Below are 21558 nucleotides of genomic sequence, written 5' to 3' on the forward strand. Positions count from 1 at the left end.
TTATAGGAGCATTGGTCCAAATATCTCTTTCTCTACCTCAGCTTCCTAAATGGTGGGAAAGAGGAGGAAGACCAGAGACCCTCCCACCCAGAACATTCAGGATCCTGGCGTGTGTGGGTGGTGTTACAGATGGGAGCAGGTGCACCAGCGGGCTGTGACTTCTCCATGGGCACCTCTGCGCCCTGGGACCAGATCGTGGGGACCGCAGCTGGAGTTCAGCTGTGAGTCAGATCTTGGTTTGGGCATCTCGGCCTCCCAGGGAGCTGGTGGCTGCATAGCCTCTCAGGAAGCAGATGCTCCCCTCTTCCCAGCCAACACCTTGATGCTCCTGGTTTCCTTGATCTTTGCACCAGTGCAACAGTAGGAATGATGAGGCCGGGGTGTGTCTAGCAGAAGCGCTGAATGAGCGCGTCTAAAGAAACAATACCAGGCCTTCGAAATTCCAACACGCAGACAGCGGTACTGGGCCCAGACGCTATTCTGCACGTGCCACGCAGGAGCAGACGCCTCTGCCCGCCCTCCACTCTTGGAGACAACATGCCACGGGTCACTGGGGGGACATCTGCACATTGTGTGTGGCTCAACGCACTCCGAGGCCGTCACCATGGGGCATCCTGGAGAATTTGGGGTACCGCCACAGAAGGAGCCTGGGACTGGGTGAGGGGCACATGGTTGGAGTCCTGCCTTTGCCAATATTTAGGCATGCAAGGTTTGGGGCAATTCACCCCCCTCAGTGTCATCTCTAAGGAAGGCTGTCCTGGATAAAGAAAATCAGACTCTCTAAAACCCGTAGTCTCTAAAAGAAGACCCTGGAGTTCACAGCGGTCCAGGGAGTTACCGTACGCCCTGGACTAGTCCTCTCAGTCCATCTCTCCCGCACGTCCTGATTTCACTAGCCCACTCGTTTGTGCTAGTGAGTCCTGCCCCCAGATGTGGCCGTCTAGTTTGGAACACAAAAGCAGGCCACGGGAAACAGTGGGAGAAGGACAAGGCCTTGCGTGGCTGTGAGCCCTGTGGTTAGTGCTGGTGCAGCAGGAGCTCAGGGAAGCTGGGCCCTCCCGAGGGCTTGCAGGAATGCCAGGCACTGACTGGGGAAAACCTTTCCTCTCTGTGCATGTGCCCTGTCCCTGGGTTCTAGACAGCCGGGCTTGTCCTTACAGGAGCCTGATGGGTGTCCCTGTGAAGACCGTGGGCAGGCTCCCTGCGTCCCCGCCCTCCCGGCCTGTGCCCTCCTCTCTCATGCGTTCCCCAGCATAGGTGTCTGGTGTTCCCCCGAAGCAGACGTTTGGCTGCTCCCATCTGGGTGACTCGAGGATGCCTAACATGGTTAGTGGCCAGGGTGGGAAAGATGACCCCCGCTATGCACAGCCCCCACCATCTGCCCGGGACAGATTACTGTCACTACTTTGCAGGACTTCCGCAAAGGCAGGGGGGCACTAGTCCAGAGCATGAGGCGCTGGCCAGTCTCGGGGTGACCATCGGTGAGGTGAGACACACCCCGGGACCTGAGGCCTGAGGCCATGCTGCCTCCTCACTGGGCCAGGTGCGAGCAGGGAGGGAGCACTGCCTGTAGGCTCCCCTCACAGCACTGTAGGGTAACGCCTTCCCTGTGTCATAGCAAGGAAACTGAGACCCACGAGGTCAGATCACTGGGGGCAGGTCACCAGCATAAGGCACGGAGCCAGAAGTTAAATCCGGTCTCTTGATGCTATAAAGCTGCCAGTCCTCCACTTCCAGGCCATGTGAGCCCTCCGTCCGGGAAGTCACTGGCATGGGGACCGCTGTGACACCCCTTCTCCTCCGTAGACAAGCCAGCCCCTGATGCAGTGGGGTCTCCAGAAGCAAGTGGATGGGCTGCCGGGTCCGCTGTGGAGCCGGGAAGGGCTTGCTTCCTGGAGTGTGGCCTTCAGACATAGTGTGAGCCTGGGAGGACTTCACCAGCACCTGCCTGGTCTGAGCTCAGGGAGGGGTCTGGCCAGAAGGCCACTGAGGCAAGACTCAGGCCACCTGGTGCCCCAGGACAGGCAGGGGAGCTAGGACACAGCCCGCAGGCGCACCTTGAGGACGCCTGTTCTGTCTTGAGGCCGAGGGGCTGGTGGGCAGTGAGTGTAGCTCAGCAAGAAGAGGGCCCGTGGAGGGTCTGGGGCTCCATCCTAAGTCCATGGTCAGCTTGCAGGAAGTGTCGGTTGCATCCCCAAGGGGAGAGAGGTGACCCGTGGAAACAACGAAAGTGTCAACACTGGGATGGCCACGGCAGGGAAGGCCCCACCCTGTGGCACGGGGGTGGTCACCTGAACCTTGAGGACAGGGGACAGACCAGGCGGGGACGCGTATTCGCCCCCCTGACGGCCTGTGGGTCCTCCCCGCCGCCCAAACCCCACCAGAGCCGGAGGCAAGGGAGCTGCTGGTTGCGTCTAGGTGGGTCCTCCCAGACTCAGAGCCCACAGAGAGGGGCAGGGCGCATGGGAGTGACCCCACACAGAGGCCGTGGGACCGGCTCCCCCGTCCTCTGCGCCCAACCACACCTTGGTCCCCGATGTGCAAATGGAGGTAAGTCCTGATGGGCACCCGGGCTGCGAGTACGGCCCAACTGTGTAGACAACCCGCAGGACCTGTGCAGAGAAAGCCAAGAAGCAGCAGTGCCCGCTGGGGCCAGGGCCTCTGCCCACCCACACCCCACTCTTGCTTCCACCTGGCACGTCACCACCCTCATTACTGCCACCTTAGGCCCGCCCCGCGGGATGTAATGTCCCGGAGAGCATGTCCCCTGGAACAAGCTGGCCCCCCGCCCATTCCGAAGCAGCTCGGGTGTGGCACTCAGCGGCAAGGGGGGGGCACCGCAAAGCAAAGGTGCCGGATGGTGGGGGAGACGGTGGCAGGTGAAGTCACCATCCCACACGTTCTCTGAACGAAGCCGGGGTGGGGGGGGACTCTCCCACTGGCCTCCGTGAAGCCCGCCGTGGCTGTAAGCTTCAGGGCCCAGCCGTGCTTGGCGCTACCTGGCGGAGGGACAGACAGACAGACTAGGGCAGCGTTCTCACTGACTCGACGGGGCACCAAGGATGGTGGGGAGGTGGGGGAGGGGTCCTCACCGACGGACCTGGGAATGGCAGTGACATTCACATTAAACTTTATTCCACGGTATTTCCTGAGAACCCGGAGCGCATTGTCACAAGTCGTGTCTGTGTGAGGGAAATCATTAGAGAGAAGCTCACAGTGCGAGAACTCTCGAAAGATCGCACAGAGCGAAAGGCATAAAGCGATACATTTTCTAATTCCACGCAAACACGTGCGGGACCCCCTCTCCCTGCCGCGTGGAGGACGCCGTGCGGACCCTGCCCGCGGGGCTGAGAGTTCACGCTCCCCTCCCACTGCTCTCCGTCCCGCTTCTGCCACCGGCCCGAGGCTCTCTGAGTGTTTAAAATGTCCGAGAGGGCCTCTCCGTCTGCACAGCCTGGGATCCGGGATTAATAATGCACATCCCCCTTCCCAGCCACAGGTCCTAAAGCTGCAGACAAAACCAGCCCGTGCGGCGGGAGAAACCAGCATGCCCACGGCCTGGGGTCAGACGCGTCCCAGCCCGGGCAGGAGGGGTGGCCAAGGGTGCCAGTCACCTGGGGGCCCTTGTGTTTCTCGGTCTCTCCCTTGTCATATTAGACCCAGTGGCAAATCAAGGTGCTTGAAGAAGGGTGGTGTTTTTAGATCTCAGGGTGAGAGCTAAGAAGCCTTGGGGGCCGCCACCCCGGGCCCTTCCCTGGCTAGTGACTGCGGTGGGGCCACCGGGACCTACTCCTGTGGGGGAGGGGACGCCTTCTCCTGTGGTCCTGTACGATCCCCCCCTTCCTGGGAGGGAGGAATGGGCTGCAGCGCCAGGGGATCCCCACGGGCCAAGAGAGGCCCAGAGACAGAGCCCTGGCTCGTGGACTACAGCAGAGGCCCGTCTTCTTGGAGAATCAGAATCAGAAAAGAGGGCTCTATGGGATTCTGCCAGGTGTTTGGAATTTCTGTCCTGAACATTGGAAAGAAGCGTCAAACTACAAATGTATTCAAAGAACAAACACACGTGGGGAGTTAGGAGGAAAGACCCGTCACCAGCCGCTGCTCGGAAGGCAGCGTGAGACGCGTGTGCTTGTTTTCCGCGGAGCGAGGAACGCAGGAGTCGGGCTGGGCTTTGAAAGCCGGGGGAAGAAATCATTCAAAATTTAATTTTAAATGAATGACGTTTTCTTGAGAATCTCCATTTTGTGCCCATCGCCCTAGCAGCACAGACCACACTTCTTAGATACCAAATTAATTGCTTTGCCGAGAAACCCGGCAGTCACCCAGGAGTGATGGAGGCCGCGCCCCATCTCGCCAGCGACGGGAGGGCTGGTGCTTCTCCCGGAGGCAGCCTTTCGGGACCGGACCTGAAACAGTGAGGGAAACGCAATTTTTGCCCAAACAGGGTTTGAAAGGTGTTTTCCAGACTTGCTTTTGTGAAGGCACAATGCAGTCTTCTGATGCCGTGTGGGTGACCTTGAGATCACCACCTGAAGGAAGGAATCCCCGGTGGTCTCTGCCAGGGGCAGAGGTCGGGCAGCCAGGAGGGAGGGCGGCCTGGTCCTCCTGTGCCTCCACGGAGCCCACGGGCGCGGTAGGTGAGCCGGCCTTCCACCGGCCAAGCGCAGGGGCCTGTGGCTGTGGCTTCTCTGCGCCAGCACTCGGCGGCTCGAGGACCCGGGGAGCACACGGGGGGATGGAGGAGGAGCTACCAAGCCCCAGGGAGGAGAGGCTGCTGGGCAGCTGCGGCCGTGAGTGGGTCGCACTCAGGATGGGCTTTCTAGAAACAAGGGCACAGGCTTTGCTCCCCCGGTGGCTGGGAACTGCACGGCCTGGGGGGAGGTTCGGTGGATTCTGGAAGCCGCGTGACCTCAGCAAGGGCAGCTTCCCACTGACCGTGTTTTGGCTCCAGGAAGCCGGCGTGTGAGTGCTCAAGGCTGCATCGCAGAAGGCCTGCCTGTCCTCCGCGGGTGTGGACAAAGAGGACAGCAGGGCAGCAGCCTTGCCCGAGGACACGGAGCCTTAGCCCAGCTCCCCTTTCTCCCCAAACGCTGCGTGGCCGTGGCCGGCCTGCGGCAACTCCTTTGTTCCTCCGACTGCCGACCGCCGCCCTGCGTCTCCAGTATTTGATTTCAGCTGCACGAAAGTAACGAGCCCTGCGTCCGCTTTCACACGGGCAGGGCACCCAGCTGGCGGTCACAAGGCAGCAGGGACGCCAGGTGACTCGCAGGCCGGGAGAGGCGGGGGGCACCCACCGAGGGTCCCTGCGCCCCCCAAGGCCAGCATGATTGCGGAGAAGCCTCCCGGGAGGATTTCCCACGCGCTGCGCTTTTCATTTAGGTCTTAAGGCCTGGAAGAGCGCCGGGGCTGGGGGCTGCTGGCTTCCCCAGCTTCCCGTTCCCTCTGGCTGCTGAAAGGCTGAGGGGGTAGAGCGCCCCTCCCCCCACCCCTCTCTCAGTGCCGAGATCCCGTGGAGCCGGGGCAAAGAGACCTCTGGCCTCCCCTTCTGTCGCCTACTGTGCCCCGTCCCCTCTGGCACCGGAGGCTGAGCTGTGGCTGCAGGTTCACCCCGTTCTTCAGTTTTCCTGCAACAAGGGGATCGGCCTACGAAGGGAACCAGCGGTTTTGTCGGTGAACCAAGTGCAGGCGCCTGCGCCCCCGGGCGATGAACAGGGGATCTGGAGTCAGCCGGACTGAGTTCGCATCCTGCCTCTCACCAGCTGGGAGTCAGGCAACTCACTCTCCTGGGCCTCCACTAGCTTTTCCGTAAAATCCGGGTGACGGTGGAGGGCTGTGGAGGCTGTCGGGCATTCCCGAAACGGCAGGTGCGCCCAGGGAGTGTCGTGGGACCTGCTGCCCACCCCCCGCCCCCATCATTCCTGCGTCCGTCCGTCTGTGCTGGCCTCGGGCTCTCGCTCATGTTTACTGAGCGCCTGGGACTTGAGCACCGGGTGCTGCTGGCTGTGTGGACGGAGCCATGCGGGGCCTTGCCGCAGAGGACCGCACACATCCCACGGGGGTGAAGACGAGACGGTTATAAGGCTGGAGTGGGTGTGGGGCCCGAGGCGGGGCGGGGGGTGCCCAGAGGGGCTGCCCCCTCGGCCAGTGTGTTTTTATGAACACAAAGTTCTGTGGTGGCCTCATGAGGGTAGAGGGGAGAAAGACGTTTGCTCGATTTTGTACCAAATAAGTACATCAGTATGTATAATAATAAAAGCTCTGTTGTAGGAAAAAAAAAAAAATCGCCCACATGAGCCGGAGCTCGGAGGGGCGGGTGAGGTAGGGCATTTGTTCTGAAAGAGCAGCGATCCCGGAGGCACAGGCCACGGCCGTCCTGCCAAGTTCACGGAGCTGCTCGGAGGTCAGAGGGCGGGCAGGGGTGTGGGGGACAAGTGCAGAGCTTGTCTGTGGACGTGTGGCCGTAGGCCTATGAGCAGGAGGACACCAGAGAGGTTTCCGATGGGGGACATGACGCTGTCAGCATTTGCTTCAGGAAGGTAACCCGCCCAGAGTGCTTGCCTGGGAGGAGGTGAGGACGGCGGTGGACGCCAGCTGCAGGAAGAAGCCAGGGGAGTGCGGCGCGGGGTCGCGGGGAGGCCACGGGGAGATTGTGGCACGGACGTGAGCCAGTGACAGTGCCTGAGACGGGGTGGCGCCTGGGACCAGCGCCTCCTGCGAGGGCTGTGCTCTCCAAGGACTCTCATCCCAGCACCCCGGGGCGGCTGGTCACCTGTCGCTTCCCTGTTTTACAGATGGGGCGCCCAGGGCGCGGACAAATGCAAACACAGCAATCTGTCCAAGACCACGACGCCAGCCAGCGCCGAAACCACACGAGGCTTCCGCCTCCACGGCCAGCACCGCTTCTCAAGCTCCACGTCTGCCTCCCAGGACCCCAGTGATTCCAGAACCAGCGATGCGGGGAATGGTCCCCTCATGCTCCCCATGGACCACCGGGGACACAGAGCGCAGCCTCCATCAGGCCATACTCGATGTCAGCTATGTGTGGTGACACTGGTTTCCTCCCCCTGCCCAGGGCCTCCCCTGGTGCTGCTGGTGCCGACAGGGAGAGGTCACGTCTGCCTGGACGATGCAGTCTCCTCATCAGCTTGCCTCTGTCTGTCTGTCTGCCTGCCTTCCTTCCTTCTTCCTTTCTTTCTCTCTTTTGATTTAGTTATTAATTTCAGAGAAAGAGACAGAAGGAGAGAGAGAATCTCAAAAAAACACCCCCCGCCCCCTCTGAGCGTGGAGCCCAGTGTAGGGCTCGATCCCATGACCCTGAGGTCACGACTTGAGCTGCAATCCAGAGTCAGGAGCTCGACTGACTGAGCCACCCAGGTGCCCAGGCGGCCTGTTTCTCCGGTGGAAACCGGCTTTTGGGATGTGTTCGAAGGAGGCCTGGCGTCGCAAGGATGGAGAAGGATGAGTCTCCATCCGCTTCCCGGAATCCCACCCCAGACGCCCAGCCCCTGTGGCAGCTCCTTCCCTGCCCTTCTGGGCTCTTCCCACTTTGCAACCTGAGACCGGTGTTTTGGGCTTAGCCGTCATTCTCCCCAATGCCTGAGGGAGCCGAGGTGCCCAGGGCTAGCGAGTGGCATGGCGGCCAGCGAAGCCAGGTAAGCCTCTGCTTATGTCCCTGGCCTAGAGAACACTGTCCCAGTCTGGCACTACAGCCCTCAGAGACCTCCCTCTGGCCACCCTCGCCAACAGCTCCCCGGACACCCCAAGATCCAGGCCATGCACCTTTGCTGGAGAAACATCCTTCCAGCCAAATATCCTCCCCTCTGCCCCCAGCTGTGCAAACTTGCTCTGTTGAGGTCTAGGGCAGCAGACTTCCTGCTCCCAGGGCTGTGGAAGCCAGGTCCTTGCCCCCTGCTCTACAGGCTCCCGTGGACAGAGAGGCTGGGCGTGGTCATCTCTGTGTCCCCCGCCCGACGCCGTGCACAGAGTCTAACAGTTTCAGCGGGCTGGAAAAGGTCCACAGGAAGGATGCTAGGGGCTGTGTTGTCGCTCCCCAAGGGCGTACGTTGAACCCTAACCCTAGGACCTGAGAACGTGACTGTCTATGGAGACAGGGTTTTTGAAGAGAAGATAAAGATAAAATGAGGTCAGGAGGGTGGCCCTGAACCAGTCTGATGGGTGTCCTTATAAGAAGAGGCAGTCAGGACACAGACACACAGGGGACAACTGAGTGAGGACCCAGGGAGTAGACAGGGAGAGAGGCCCCTGAAGGAAGGGCCCCGTGACACCTCGGTCTCCGTCCCCATCCATCTCTCCTCCTCGTTCCCACCACCACATGCAGCAAAGGGTCTCCCCAGCTCCTCGGAAGCAGTCCTTGTCCTCTGTACTTTCAAGGACACGGGAAACCCCGAGCTGATGGCCCCAAGAACAAAGGGCACATGCTTCAGCTGCCACCTGCCCAGTGGCCGCCCCTGGAGGCTCATTCGTGTGGGTCCCGAACGAGCCCCTGACCTGCACTCGTGCCCGGCAGGCCCCCCTTTCCCAAGCCTGAGTCACCAGCATCCAGGAAGGGATGCACCGGGGCCTAGGAGACGGGGAGACAAGGGAGCAGAGGCTGAGAGCAGTGGGGAGGCTGTTCCCCTCCCAGACCTCACTTTTAGGCCGAGAGCGGATCTGGACGTGACAGACAGCGCCCGCCCTGCCCCGCTCTGCGCCGTCTTCCCGTCATTTACGGCCCTGCCACACCCCTGCAGGAGAGCTGCCACCACCAACTAAGTGAACAGGAGCCGGGAAGCCCGTTCTGTTTTGCAGATGGCAGCGTACAGGCGGATCAAAAGTGCGGCCGGAGGCTGCTGTCAGCTCCTGGAGCCCATGACTTCATACAGCTCCGGAGATCCCCGGCGCTGGCCCGCGGCGGAGGCAGACCGGGGCCGCGGGCTTGGAGGCTGGAGCCTGGCTGCAGGGAGGGCGACGGAGGGCGAGGAGGGGTTGGTAGGGGGCCACCCCCCCGCAGGGTCATCCGACAGGTGGGGCAGGGCATTACCTCTGCACACCCTGCTGGGGAGGGGAGGCCAGTAGAGGCGCTGCGATGCTGGCCTCTGAGCTGACACTGCGCTCGCCCCCAAGCTTCTGCGGGGCTCCCCGGCACACTTCTGAGAAGGCAGCGGCTCCTTCCTCCACGGGGCGGCTGAGGAAACAGGCTCGGAGCTCATCCAGGACGAGTGAGCCGGAGCTGAGGCCTTCGCGTGCCCCAGCGGAATAGCAGGGAAGGGCGGGGGCTGCAGGGCTGGGGGTGGGGGTCCCCGTCGGATCAAGCATCGGTCAGGGCACGGGTAGAGCTAGGTGGATGTGTGTGTGTGTCTGAGCGTGTGAGCGCGCATCCCCCTTAGCACCCCGGCGGCCCGTGTCCGGTGAGAAGTCGATTGTGGGTTTCTGTGGGCTTTTGCACCCGTGTCGCTGTGCGTCGCCTCCCCCTTTCCTTCATCCCTAAGCTTTACTCCTGTGCCATCAGACACCAACGGTGCCCCCAAGTCCTCAGCAGGCCCTGAACGCGGGGCTGGGAATCCTGCCCCCTCCCAGTTGGATGAGTAGAAGAAAAGAGTGGAGAGCATTTGAAAGACAAGGAAAGTGACACAGAGAGGGGAAGACACTAGCTCGAGGTCACACAGCTAATAAGTGGAGGAAGAGGATTAAAATCCAAGCAGTCTGGGTCCAGAATCCGTGATTTTAAGCATTCTTTGCTACAGGGATAATTCTTCATTTTTTTAAAAAAAATTCTAACTAAATCCCTGTATAGTAACTTGTTACCATGATGTCTGTGTATTGTTTTTAGGAAAAGATCCTGCCCTGCCCCCGTGTGAGTGCCTGCGCACCCGCAGGCATGCAGGGTGGACAAGGGTCAGTCTGGACGTGGGCGGGTTCACCTTCCTCTCCTCTCAGGGGCCCTCCTGCCTCGTCCAGCCTCACCGCAGCACCCCCCACCACCTAGACCCTGCTCCCCTCAGGATCCCATAGTCGTTAGCACCTTGCGTGGGTGTTGTTAATCCAGTAAGCCTCCGTGGAGTAAAGGAAGGCTCATCCAAAGGAATGAGCGTCTAATTGTGAAAACCTAGGTCCAGAGGCACGATGACAGGAAGTTATTTGGGTTGGGGGAAGGATTTCTCCCTGTCCCCACACTCAAACCGCTGGAGGACAAGCGGGGTAATTGCTGTGTCTGAGGACAGGCCCACCCAGAAACGGCCTGTGGTCGGCGCACGGTCACTCTGGGTTGGTGTGGACCGTGGTGGGCAGAGGGGGCTTCTGGGAACAACCACATCTTCGTGCGTGGCCGTTCCGTGGCTGCCCTGCCCGAGCCCATCCCCTATGGGCCCAGAGTTTGCTCAGGGGACTATGCCCTGTCAACCCCCTCAGCGGGCCTGCCCGGACTGCGGGGCACTCAGCACCTAACCAGGGCAGCCGGCGCCGAGCAGGAATCGGACGCCTGAGAGCACAGGGGCTTCGTCCGAGAAGATGGAGAAAGACCTCCAGGCCTTCCCGGATGCTCACGGCCGCGGGGCCGGAGCTCCTGCTCAGATGTCCTGGTGACTTGGGGTCTGAGCTGGTGTCCGGTGGCGGAGCGTGTGAAAGTGTCTGTGTGCGGAAGCGTGTGCTCACGGCCGTGTGGGTGAGTCTTTGTCTCAGAACAGCCTCCTCGAACAAGGATTTCCTGCCCCTCGGAGACTCTGACAAGCCGGTGCTGCTGGAGCTGGTCTTCTGGAGAAACTGGGAGCTACGTGGGTGCTGGGAGGATCCTGGCGGCCCCCGAGATTTGCTCCGCTCTGCTGGTCTCCCGGGCCCCAGGTCTCGCTGCATCTCAGAACTGCTTGAGGGCATATCGGGCTCGTGTGGCTTGGCCCCACTTTCAGATGCCCTCCCCTGCGCCTCGCCGGCCTTGTCTAGACCCAGAGACAGCTGCTGCAACCAGACGACACCCACCCACCCTGTAGACACCCCAGGGACTCCCGTCGCTTGGCCTGCCCTTGCGCCTCCCTCCATGTGAGGTCAGGGTGCGGGGTCCCGTTCTGGAGGCCCAGACAGAATGCACAACCTGCCAGGAGGCACAGAGCACTGAGGTTCGCGCCCCCTCACCTGCCGGCGTCCCAGTGCTACGCGTGCGGAGGAAGCTGTCAGACACCACGTCCGCGGTAGACTCCGGGAACGAGGGTCTGCAGAGACCTGAGCGGGTCGTCCGCGCACCTGGCTCCCCAGTTCGGAGGAAGGCTAGTAATTGTTCCACGTTATGTTGCCTTAGGAGAGACCAACTTTCTCACCCGATTCCCTCCTCTGTCATCACAGTGAATCGTAACGCAAGCCTTCTCCGAGCTCTGGCACCCTGCGGGGAGACAGCGGAGCCATTCTGGGCTTTCGGTTCTGTTCTCTATTCCCCTAGTGCCTTGTGCTGGCTGCAAACATCTCAGGTTTATTGTCTCGTAGTTCTCAGGTCAGAAGGCTGACATGGGTCTCGCTGGGTAAAGTCAAGTGCCTGTAAGACTGGCTTCTCCTGGAGACTCCAGAGGAAAACTTTTCCTTACTTTTTCCAGCTCCTAGAGGTGCCCACACTCCGGCTGGTGGCCCTTCCTCCTTCTTCCAGGCGATGTTGCACGCAGCAGACCTTCTTCCACTTTCTGATGGCAGCTGGGGAAGCCTCTGCACTTTCAAGGACACTGGGGACCAGATGGCCCCTTGAATGGCCTATGGCACTCTCCCATCCAGGGTCCTACCCACATCTGCCAAGTTCCCTCTGCCACAGATGCTACCCTATCCACAGGTTTGGGGGCTCCGACCACGGACATCTTGGAAGGCACTCCTCCAAATCACGGAGAGCCCAGAGACGCCCCCCAACCCCAGTCACCTCCCGTGTGACCAGCCAGGAGTCCTCGTTAGCTCTTTGTCCCATCAACCATGAGGACGTGGTTGGTCCCTGGTCCTAAATCCGCACCTGCTCCCCACCAGAGCTGCCTCGGGTGCCCACTGCTCTGTGCCCCCCACTGCTCTGTGTCTCCCTGGGTCACCGCCCCATCTGGGCTCTGCAGTGACCCTTACTCCCCACAGCCCCTCTCTCAGAAACTCGGATGACCTTCCCCAAGGAGGGCAGTGAAGGAGGACTTCAGGGACCCCACACAGCATTCGGCCCCAAAGGGGGCCCACCGTCTGCTGTTGAGAGCCCTCAGTGTGCCCCACCACAGGCGCGAGGCTTTGGTCCCTTCCCTGTATGGGACGGTATTCAACACGTGTCCTAAAACCCAACTGTCAGTCCCCAGAACCACCGATCAAACCAGACGCCACAACCAGGCAGCAGCTGAGGACGTGAGGACAGTGTGACGGCGGGAGCTGCTGGGTCCCGCTAAGTTCAGTTTGCCTGTCTGTGATCGGGCGGGTCATAACAGTATCAAGCCCATCAGGCTGCTGTCAGGATGAAATGAAGGCACAGGAGTGTCGGGTCTAGCTACGATACAAGTGCCCAGTGCAAGTTAGCCGCCGCCATCGTCGTCCCTGTCACCAGCGTGGCTGCAAGAATGTGGTCGACCCCACGAGGGAAACTTGCGGAGACCAGAGGCACCCAGTGAGGACGGACAGATCCGATTCTGCCACCAACAAGTGTTGGAGCTCCACCGAGCCACTTGTGCCTTCTGGACCGTCCTTGCCCACCAAGCAGGGTGTTAGTCCTTGCCAGTGTGGCAGGAGTCGAGCAAGAAGCAGACGTGCGGAGACCCCCAACAAGAGCACTTCTGGCTCAGGGTAGGGCAAAGGCCGATGGAGGCGTTCACCCCTCCCGGGTCCTCACTGAAAGCCCTCCGGGCAACCTCGCTATGGACGCTTGGAGTCGCTCATCATGTGGCCCTGGGGATACTGAGGCATGGCACGGCAGAGTGCATGCCCCAGGTCTCTGCGCCTGATTCGGTCCTTACTCACCCCACCTTGTCCCGGGAAGAGGTCCCCAGGCTGCACAGAGGACCGGCTCAGAAGAGGAAGTCTCCACCGCAGGCATGAAGGTGGTGGGTGTGAGGGCTGGGGCCCCAGCTGGCTCAGTCCCTGTCCCTGAGCCCCAGACCTCCATGTGCAGGAAGCCGTCAGGGGAGGGGCATTGGAGTCACGTTGGAGGAAGTGAGACAGGGCATTTGGGGCAAACGGTGGTCCTCATGTGAAGTCCCAGAGGGTGAGAGGACGTGGGTGCTCAGGACCTGATCTATCTCCCGGAGGAGCCCCTTCTCTGGGCTGGGTTGTAGGAAAAAGCCCCTGTGTTCACTGCGGCATCACTTCAAAGAGCCAGGATATGGGAGCCGCCAAGCGTCCGTCGAGAGTTGAATGGGTAAAGAAGACACGTGCTGGATGTACAGAATGGAATATTACTCAGCCGTCAAGAAGAACGAGAGCTTGTCGTTTTCAACCACACGGGTGGACCCAGAGGCTAGTGTGCGAAGTGAAGTCAGACAGAGAAAGACAGAGTCCACATAATTTTATTTATATGCAGATTCTAAAAGAAATCAAATGCACAAACCAAAAGCAGACACAGACCCGTAAGTACAGAGAACACATTGGCGGCTGCTCAAGGGAAAGGGGGTTGGAGGGATGGGCACAGTGGGTGAACGGTTGTGGGAGAGACTGGCTTCTAGTTATGGATGGACGTGTTGCGGGGATGAAAGGCACAGTAGAGGGAGTACGGTCAGTGCTGGTGTGACAATGTCATGTGGGGACAGATGGGAGCTACGCCTGTGGTGAGCATAGAACCCTGGATAGACTTGGGAGTCACTGTGCTGCACACCTGAAATCAGTGTAACATCGTGTACAAATTACTCTTCAGTAAAAGCAAATACGTAATAAATAAACTAACAAATAACCAAAAAACCTAATTTTTTAAAAAGAAGCTGCAGCAGCAGCCCCAGGTGTGGCCCCGGAGGGCGTGTACCTCTGTGTCTTCTTCTGGATGTTAGGGACGCCCATCAGGGTAGGAGCCAATTAAGGTCAAGAATCCCAACTTGGACTCACGATGTTTGCCCATCCGGCCGGTGTTCGCGAGAGCTCCCTGCCCCCGTGTCAGCCCTGTGGGGGTGCTGGGGGTGCCGTTTTCCCCCTCACTGGCTGAATGAGTGCATGGACAAACAGCAGGGCGTTGTAGACCTTTAAAGAACGCAATCTTGTTGATGTACTTATTTGCACATTCATTCATTCATTCATTCGTACAACAGGTGTTTCCTGGGACCGCTGTTCTGGGCATGGTGAATACAGCAGTGAAGGAGACACAGGAACATCTGCCCTAGAGTTTCAGTCCCTTGATTACAGTGAGTAAGAATAAGGGGAATTCTCCTGGCATCTCTTTTTCATGGCAACCGCAGGTAGTAATCCATGCCTGATTTCGAAATGCAAATACCGAGACCAAATTCATTGCCTAATTACTCCTGGAGAATAACCAACCAGCCACGGGTGAAGCTGAGTGTAAAACTGGATGTAAATGCTTAGAAATAAATGAAAATACAGCATCGTCCCCCCCGCCCACCTAAAATGTTTGTGTTTCTAAAGACACTGAAATGTTTTGAATTATAAAATTTTGATTTCATTGTTAAGCATGTGGTGGCTCTAGACTGTGTCTGGGTCTTTATTCTTGTAAAGTGATTTCAAAAAATTATGCACCGGGAGGATGCTAGAATGAAGTTCACGGTGTCTCATTATAGCGCGTGAACAAAGAGGGAAGCTGGGCGGCGGGTGTCACAGAGCAGGACGCGCTCCGGTCTGCCCCTGGGCCCTGTCACTCCTCCCAGGGAAGGGAGCGCGCTCAGCCCTCCTTGGCCTGGGGGCCGCTTCTGGACGAGGCTGCAACGTGGCTTGAGGATTCATTCCGTCAGGAGAGGGAACTGGAGATTTCTAGGCTTGGAGGGTGTGCGGGGCTTCAGGGTGAGTGAGATCTGTCCCTGCGTCCGAGGCTAGAGCTCCATGCCCCTCAGGTCTGTGACCTTGGATTCTCTGTGGAACTACCAGAAAATGTCCTTTTCTATTGAAAGAGAAAAATACGACAGTTCTGCGGGGAAACTACTTGCAAATAACACAGTGTCGTGGTCCCAGACAATGAACACGGACTCACTCTATGTCTGAAAGACACCTCAGCAGAAGGTCTCGGCTTCTTCCCCGGATCCCCACTTTCTATAGTTATGAAACCGGTTTTGATGCAGGATTTCTGGAACTGCCTGGAAGTTTACAATCTCCATTGAACCCCGTCTCCTGATACATAGTCCAGAATCTTTTTCTTTCATGTCTGTCTCTCTTTTCTTTGAGAGTCTCGGGCGACGGCTGCCTGTCTTTTGTGCTCAGTGTGAGGCCGGGCACAAAACAGGAAGGTAAGTGGACATTCTACCTGTGACCCTCCAACTGTGCCCAGGTGACCATGGTAGGCGCCAGATCCGAGCCGGCCACTCGCTCTCCACCAGCACACGCGTGTGTGTGCACACAGGAGGAGGGGATTTTTGCTGTTACTTATTTTTATAAAAATGGGGGTAGGGGCGCCCGGGTGGCCCCGTTGGTGCAACGTCTGCCTTCGGCTCAGGTCATGATCTCAGGATCCTGGGATGGAGCCCCGCATCAGGCTCCCTGCTCAGCGGGGAGCCTGCTTCTCCCTCTGCCTCTGCCTGCCGCTCCCCCTGCTTGTGCTCTCTCTCTCTCCAATAAATAAACAAAAGCTTTTAACAGATGGGTTAGTGTGTCTGTTCGCTGCAGCAGACATAACAAGGTACCACCACTCCGGAGGCGTGAACAGACTGTGTTTGCTCATGTCCCAGAGGCTGGGCGTCTGAGACCCCAGTGTGGGGAGGCTGTTTCCTCCCGAGGCCGCACTCCTTGCCTCGGGGATGGCCACCTTCTCTGTGTGTCCTCACCGGGTCTTCCCTCTGTGTGGGTCTGTGTCCTGATCTTTTTTTTTTTTAATTTTATTTTTTATAAACATATAATATATTTTTATCCCCAGGGGTACACGTCTGTGAATCGCCAGGTTTACACACTTCACAGCACTCACCATAGCACTTACCCTCCCCAATGTCCATAATCCCAACCCCCGCCTCCCAACCCCCCTCCCCCCATTAACCCTCAGTTTGTTTTGTGAGATTAAGAGTCACTTATGGTTTGTCTCCCTCCCAATCCCATCTTGTTTCATTTACTCTTCTCCTACCCCCTTAACCCCCCATGTTGCATCTCCTCTCCCTCATATCAGGGAGATCATATGATAGTTGTCTTTCTCCGATTGACTTATTTCGCTAAGCATGATACCCTCTAGTTCCATCCACGTCGTCGCAAATGGCAAGATTTCATTTCTTTTGATGGCTGCATAGTATTCCATTGTGTATATATACCACATCTTCTTTATCCATTCGTCTGTTGATGGACATCTAGGTTCTTTCCATAGTTTGGCTATTGTAGACATTGCTGCTATAAACATTCGGGTGCACGTGCCCCTTCGGATCACTACGTTTGTATCTTTAGGGTAAATACCCAGCAGTGCAATTGCTGGGTCATAGGGTAGTTCTATTTTCAACATTTTGAGGAACCTCCATGCTGTTTTCCAGAGTGGTTGCACCAGCTTGCATTCCCACCAACAGTGTAGGAGGGTTCCCCTTTCTCCGCATCCTCGCCAGCATCTGTCATTTCCTGACTTGTTAATTTTAGCCATTCTGACTGGTGTGAGGTGGTATCTCATTGTGGTTTTGATTTGTATTTCCCTGATGCCGAGTGATGTGGAGCACTTTTTCATGTGTCTGTTGGCCATCTGGATGTCTTCTTTGCAGAAATGTCTGTTCATGTCCTCTGCCCATTTCTTGATTGGATTATTTGTTCTTTGGGTGTTGAGTTTGCTAAGTTCTTTATAGATTTTGGACACTAGCCCTTTATCCGATATGTCATTTGCGAATATCTTCTCCCATTCTGTCAGTTGTCTTTTGGTTTTGTTAACTGTTTCCTTTGCTGTGCAAAAGCTTTTGATCTTGATGAAATCCCAATAGTTCATTTTTGCCCTTGCTTCCCTTGCCTTTGGCGATGTTCCTAGGAAGATGTTGCTGCGGCTGAGGTCGAAGAGGTTGCTGCCTGTGTTCTCCTCAAGGATTTTGATGGATTCCTCTCTCACATTGAGGTCCTTCATCCATTTTGAGTCTATTTTCGTGTGTGGTATAAGGAAATGATCCAATTTCATTTTTCTGCATGTGGCTGTCCATTGTTCCCAACACCATTTATTGAAGAGGCTGTCTTTTTTCCATTGGATATTCCTTCCTGCTTTGTCGAAGATGAGTTGACCATAGAGTTGAGGGTCTATTTCTGGGCTCTCTATTCTGTTCCATTGATCTATGTGTCTGTTTTTGTGCCAGTACCATGCTGTCTTGATGATGACAGCTTTGTAATAGAGCTTGAAGTCCGGAATTGTGATGCCACCAACTTTGGCTTTCTTTTTCAATATTGCTTTGGCTATTCGAGGTCTTTTCTGGTTCCATATAAATTTTAGGATTATTTGTTCCATTTCTTTGAAAAAAATGGATGGTACTTTGATAGGAATTGCATTAAATGTGTAGATTGCTTTAGGTAGCATAGACATTTTCACAATATTTATTCTTCCAATCCAGGAGCATGGAACATTTTTCCATTTCTTTGTGTCTTCCTCAATTTCTTTCATGAGTACTTTATAGTTTTCTGTGTATAGATTCTTAGTCTCTTTGGTTAGATTGTGTCCTGATCTTTTTGCATAAAGCACATATCATAGATCAGAGCCCGCCTTAAAGAACGTATTGTAACTTAATTGTGCCTTTAAAGGCCCTACTTCCAGGTATTATCACATTCTCAGGTGCCGAGGGTTAGGGCTCTAACATAGAGACCCCGGGGGGACAGTCCAGCCCACAACAATTGAGTATTAGCACCACAGCTTGCCATCGGACAGAGCCGCACACCACACAAGCCTCGTCCGTCCCTCGCAATGCCCGTCTCTGCCTGGGCCACCCTCCCCTCTAACCTTCCTCGTGCGCACGTCCTGAGGTCCTCTTTCTCTACAGGACAAGTTACCTGTAGTGGGATTCTGTCTTGAAGCATCCTTGCGTTTTCACCCGTGTGCTAGATCTCTCTCCCAAAACCCTCAGTCTGTGTCCCACACCGTCTGAGGGAACCCGGTCCCCACATCCTCCCCAGACATGCATGAGCTGCTCTTTTTTCATTTTTAAACTCATATTAAGAAAAATCTCAAACATACACCAAAGTCCAGGGGAGAGAACAATAAACCAAAACACGCTCACGATCGTCGACTTTTTACGGCTCGTCTCCCGTCGAGCTCTGTCGTCTAGCTGGGAACAATTCCCAGACGGGGAGGCCTTTTACCTGTCTGTGACCACATGCATTTCTAGTAGACAGCGGCCTTCTAGGAACGTGACTCCCACCGTGTCACCAGGCCTCTCAAGCCAGCACAGCCTCTTTCCTTCTGGCAGACGCAGGCCGGGCGCGGTCCGTCCGGGGCCGGCTTCCCTGTGCCAGCTTCGGCCTCCCTTCCTCTCCGTGACATCACCTTGCATATCCTTTCCTTGGGTTTTCTGGGGGTTCTTTGTTTTCCTCTTACCAACACCGAGGCTCCCCTTGTAACAAAGCTTCGCCAAGATGCTCGCGGTCATGCTCAGGGAAGGTCGGCTCCCGGGGGTTCTCCTCCCAGAAACGAGTACGGGGTTTCACGGAGGCGTCCATCTTTCCATGCTGGGGGCTTTACGGGGGCGTCTGTCCTTCGACGTTGGGGACCGGAGCCCCGGCAGGCGGAAGGATACTCTCCTTACCACCCGCTTGTCCGGCCTATTGCAAGGTTGCTTTTCTCACGGCCGGAAAGTCCTGTCCTAAGTTCCTCGGCACCCAGCACTGGGTCCACCCCGTGCTGCCCGGGAGCAAGGTGATGACGGCTCCCGCTGCCTCGGGTCCCTCCCTGCATGTCCTCATCCTGCTCTGGAATCCACCCACGGTCTGCCCAGGGTCCCCAGGCACTGACCCACCCTGCTCCTTGCCTCCCCCCTGCACCCCTGGGCATTTTCCCATCTGTCTCTGCTCTGTGCCACGCACCCCCCCCTTGAGTACTTGACCTTATCAGTGCAGCCTCCTGTCCACAGCCCGAGCCCTGGCCCCTGGCTGTGCTGCTGAAACGGCCTGCAGGGTCCAGGCGGAGGACAGACGGGCCGGTGCGAGTGTCTGGGCTGCTGCGTCCTGCGGGGGGACCCACAGCCAGTCACCCGGGGATGGGCCGCAGAAGCCAACCCTGGAGGACGGGGTGGGGGGAGGGGCCTGCCCGCAGCCCTCACAGCAGCCCTGCCTGGCGGGGGATCTGGACAGGACGCCTCGTTGCCCCACAGACCCAGGAGGCCTGACCGGGCCCTCAGCTCCATGTTGGGCTCGGACTAGGCTGACCACTAATAACTAGCGGCTCGAGGCTTTGTTCCTCTCCAAACTCTGCCGCTGGGTCTCAGGCCTGGGCAAGTCCTTTGACTTACCTTGGTTTGGATTTCCCTCCAACGGGGGTGGAGGGGCGGAGGGGGTCGGGGGGCGCTTCAGTTGCCCCGAGAGAGAGTCATTTGCGCCCCTCCGTCCACAGAAGAGAAGGAAACCCTTATCCTCCAAAGCCTGGAGCTCCCGCGTGGATCACCTCTCTCGCGCCGCACCTGTCTGGTGGGGTGGGGGGGCGGTCTGCAGAGGGTCAGACACAAAGCCCCGGGTTATCTGACGAGTGACTGCCCCTCCCCCAGCACCGAGGCCTGCTCTGGGGCACAGCAGGCAGAACCCAGACTGAGACGGGGCTCCAGCTTCGGGGCGTGAAGCCCCTCCCGCCATTGCCCAGCCCCGTCCCCGTCACAGCGGAAGCGGGGTGCTGCGTTGCCTCCCACGGGGCCACGTGGACATGTCCCTCTGGATACCGTGAGCGCTCATCACACCTGGGACACACCAGCGACTGCGCAGCCCGTGCTCCCGCGCCCGTGGGTGCACGCTCAGCGCACACGCACACGCCTGCAGGCAAAAGCGTGCGCACACACACGCCCGCGCGTGTGCACCCATGCACGCACACGCAGAGAGCTCCAGGTTCCACACGAGCAAAGTAACTCAACAAAAAGTGCGAGTCACATTTCCGAGAGGCCAGAATGCCCGCGCCCGCTAAGCCCCTGCCCCGGCATGGAGCCAGAAGGCAGACGGGAGACTTACCGTCTCAGGGTGCCTTAGCTGGGTCTCTAGGAACTCAGCAAACCGGGACGGGAGATATTTTTTAAAGACATTTTATTGCATTTTAAAAAAAAAGAGATACCTTTTCCTGCAAGGCCTCCAGTTTAATAAGTATCCAGGGCTTACCCTTAAATTCACCGGGGCTCAGCGCTAAGGACTTTATGACAGATTTGCCACTCGTCTGAGAAGTGGCCTGAGTCCCGGCTGTTAGAGCTGATAGATTTATCAAAGCTGCTCTCGTGGGCTCCCAGGCGGGAGGGGAATGCCAAGGAGCCGGGAGAAGAGACGGGAGAGGTTTCGGGGAGAATTAGTGGCAGAGACCATAACCACCTTGCCTGAAAATGGGCCGTACACGGGTTTAGAGGCGAAATCTTTGGAATGAAAGTACGTCTAGTTCCGGGGAGATGCACAAAGCCGGGGCTCTGCCTCCACAGGCCAGGCTTCCCAGAGACTCACAGCGCGTGGATATGGATGGGGTCCCCGGCCCAAGGCCTCACACTGGCCTCAGGGAAGAGCCTTGTGAATTCTGGCTCCAGAATCACTCACGAAAGGGTCCCCCCAAGGGCCCTGAGCTGGGCGGACAGAGCGGCGCCTCCGGTGGGTTGTTCACACTGCAAGGGGCCGGCCGCACGGACCCTCATCCCCATGAACCAGGGGCTGTGTTTCCTTTCCTGGGGGTATGGGCATTCCACAGCGAGACCACTAGGCGTAATGACGTGGCGCCCGGCCTCCGTGGCTCTGTGACCGAGGGTGTCCTCCATGGCCACCTAGCACCTCGCCCTACTGCCAACACCCCCGGAAATCCATTCTCTTGGGGTGAAACCATGGCATTCTTGGTATCGCTTGCTCCCCCCGTCCCGCTCTGGGCCCCCCTCTGTGGGAGGAGCAGGGACCTGCGTCATGCAAAGCCTTCAAGATTTCAAACACGGAGCTCCCCGAGCCCTCAGAAAACGGCAGGGCCATCTGCGGAACCGCTGTCCCCCCCAGAGCCCCCGGAGCCCCACCCAAGCAGGACTCTTTTCTCTGAGGAGTGCGTGTTCACCATCCTGGGACACAGTGTGCCGGATTCTGGGTTCCAGGCTCGGGAGGAGGGAGAGCAACCCCGGGAGGCGGAGGTGAGAAGACCATGCTGGAGCCCGGGTTCTGCCCGCAGTGGGGAGGCCTGGGGTCTACAGGGCGCACCACGCTGGGCTCACGGAGCACCTCTGTCCACTCCAGGCTCCTGGGTCATGGCGAGTCTGGGATGTCGGCTGTGCTCCCTGTCCATGGGGTCCAGCGGATAGATACTGCTGTTTGCCTGAATGGTGCGGCGGCCGCTCCCAG

The sequence above is a fragment of the Enhydra lutris genome, unplaced genomic scaffold (assembly GCF_002288905.1).
Source record: "Enhydra lutris kenyoni isolate GAN:26980312 unplaced genomic scaffold, ASM228890v2 scaffoldscaffold37, whole genome shotgun sequence".
Taxonomy (NCBI): domain Eukaryota; kingdom Metazoa; phylum Chordata; class Mammalia; order Carnivora; family Mustelidae; genus Enhydra; species Enhydra lutris.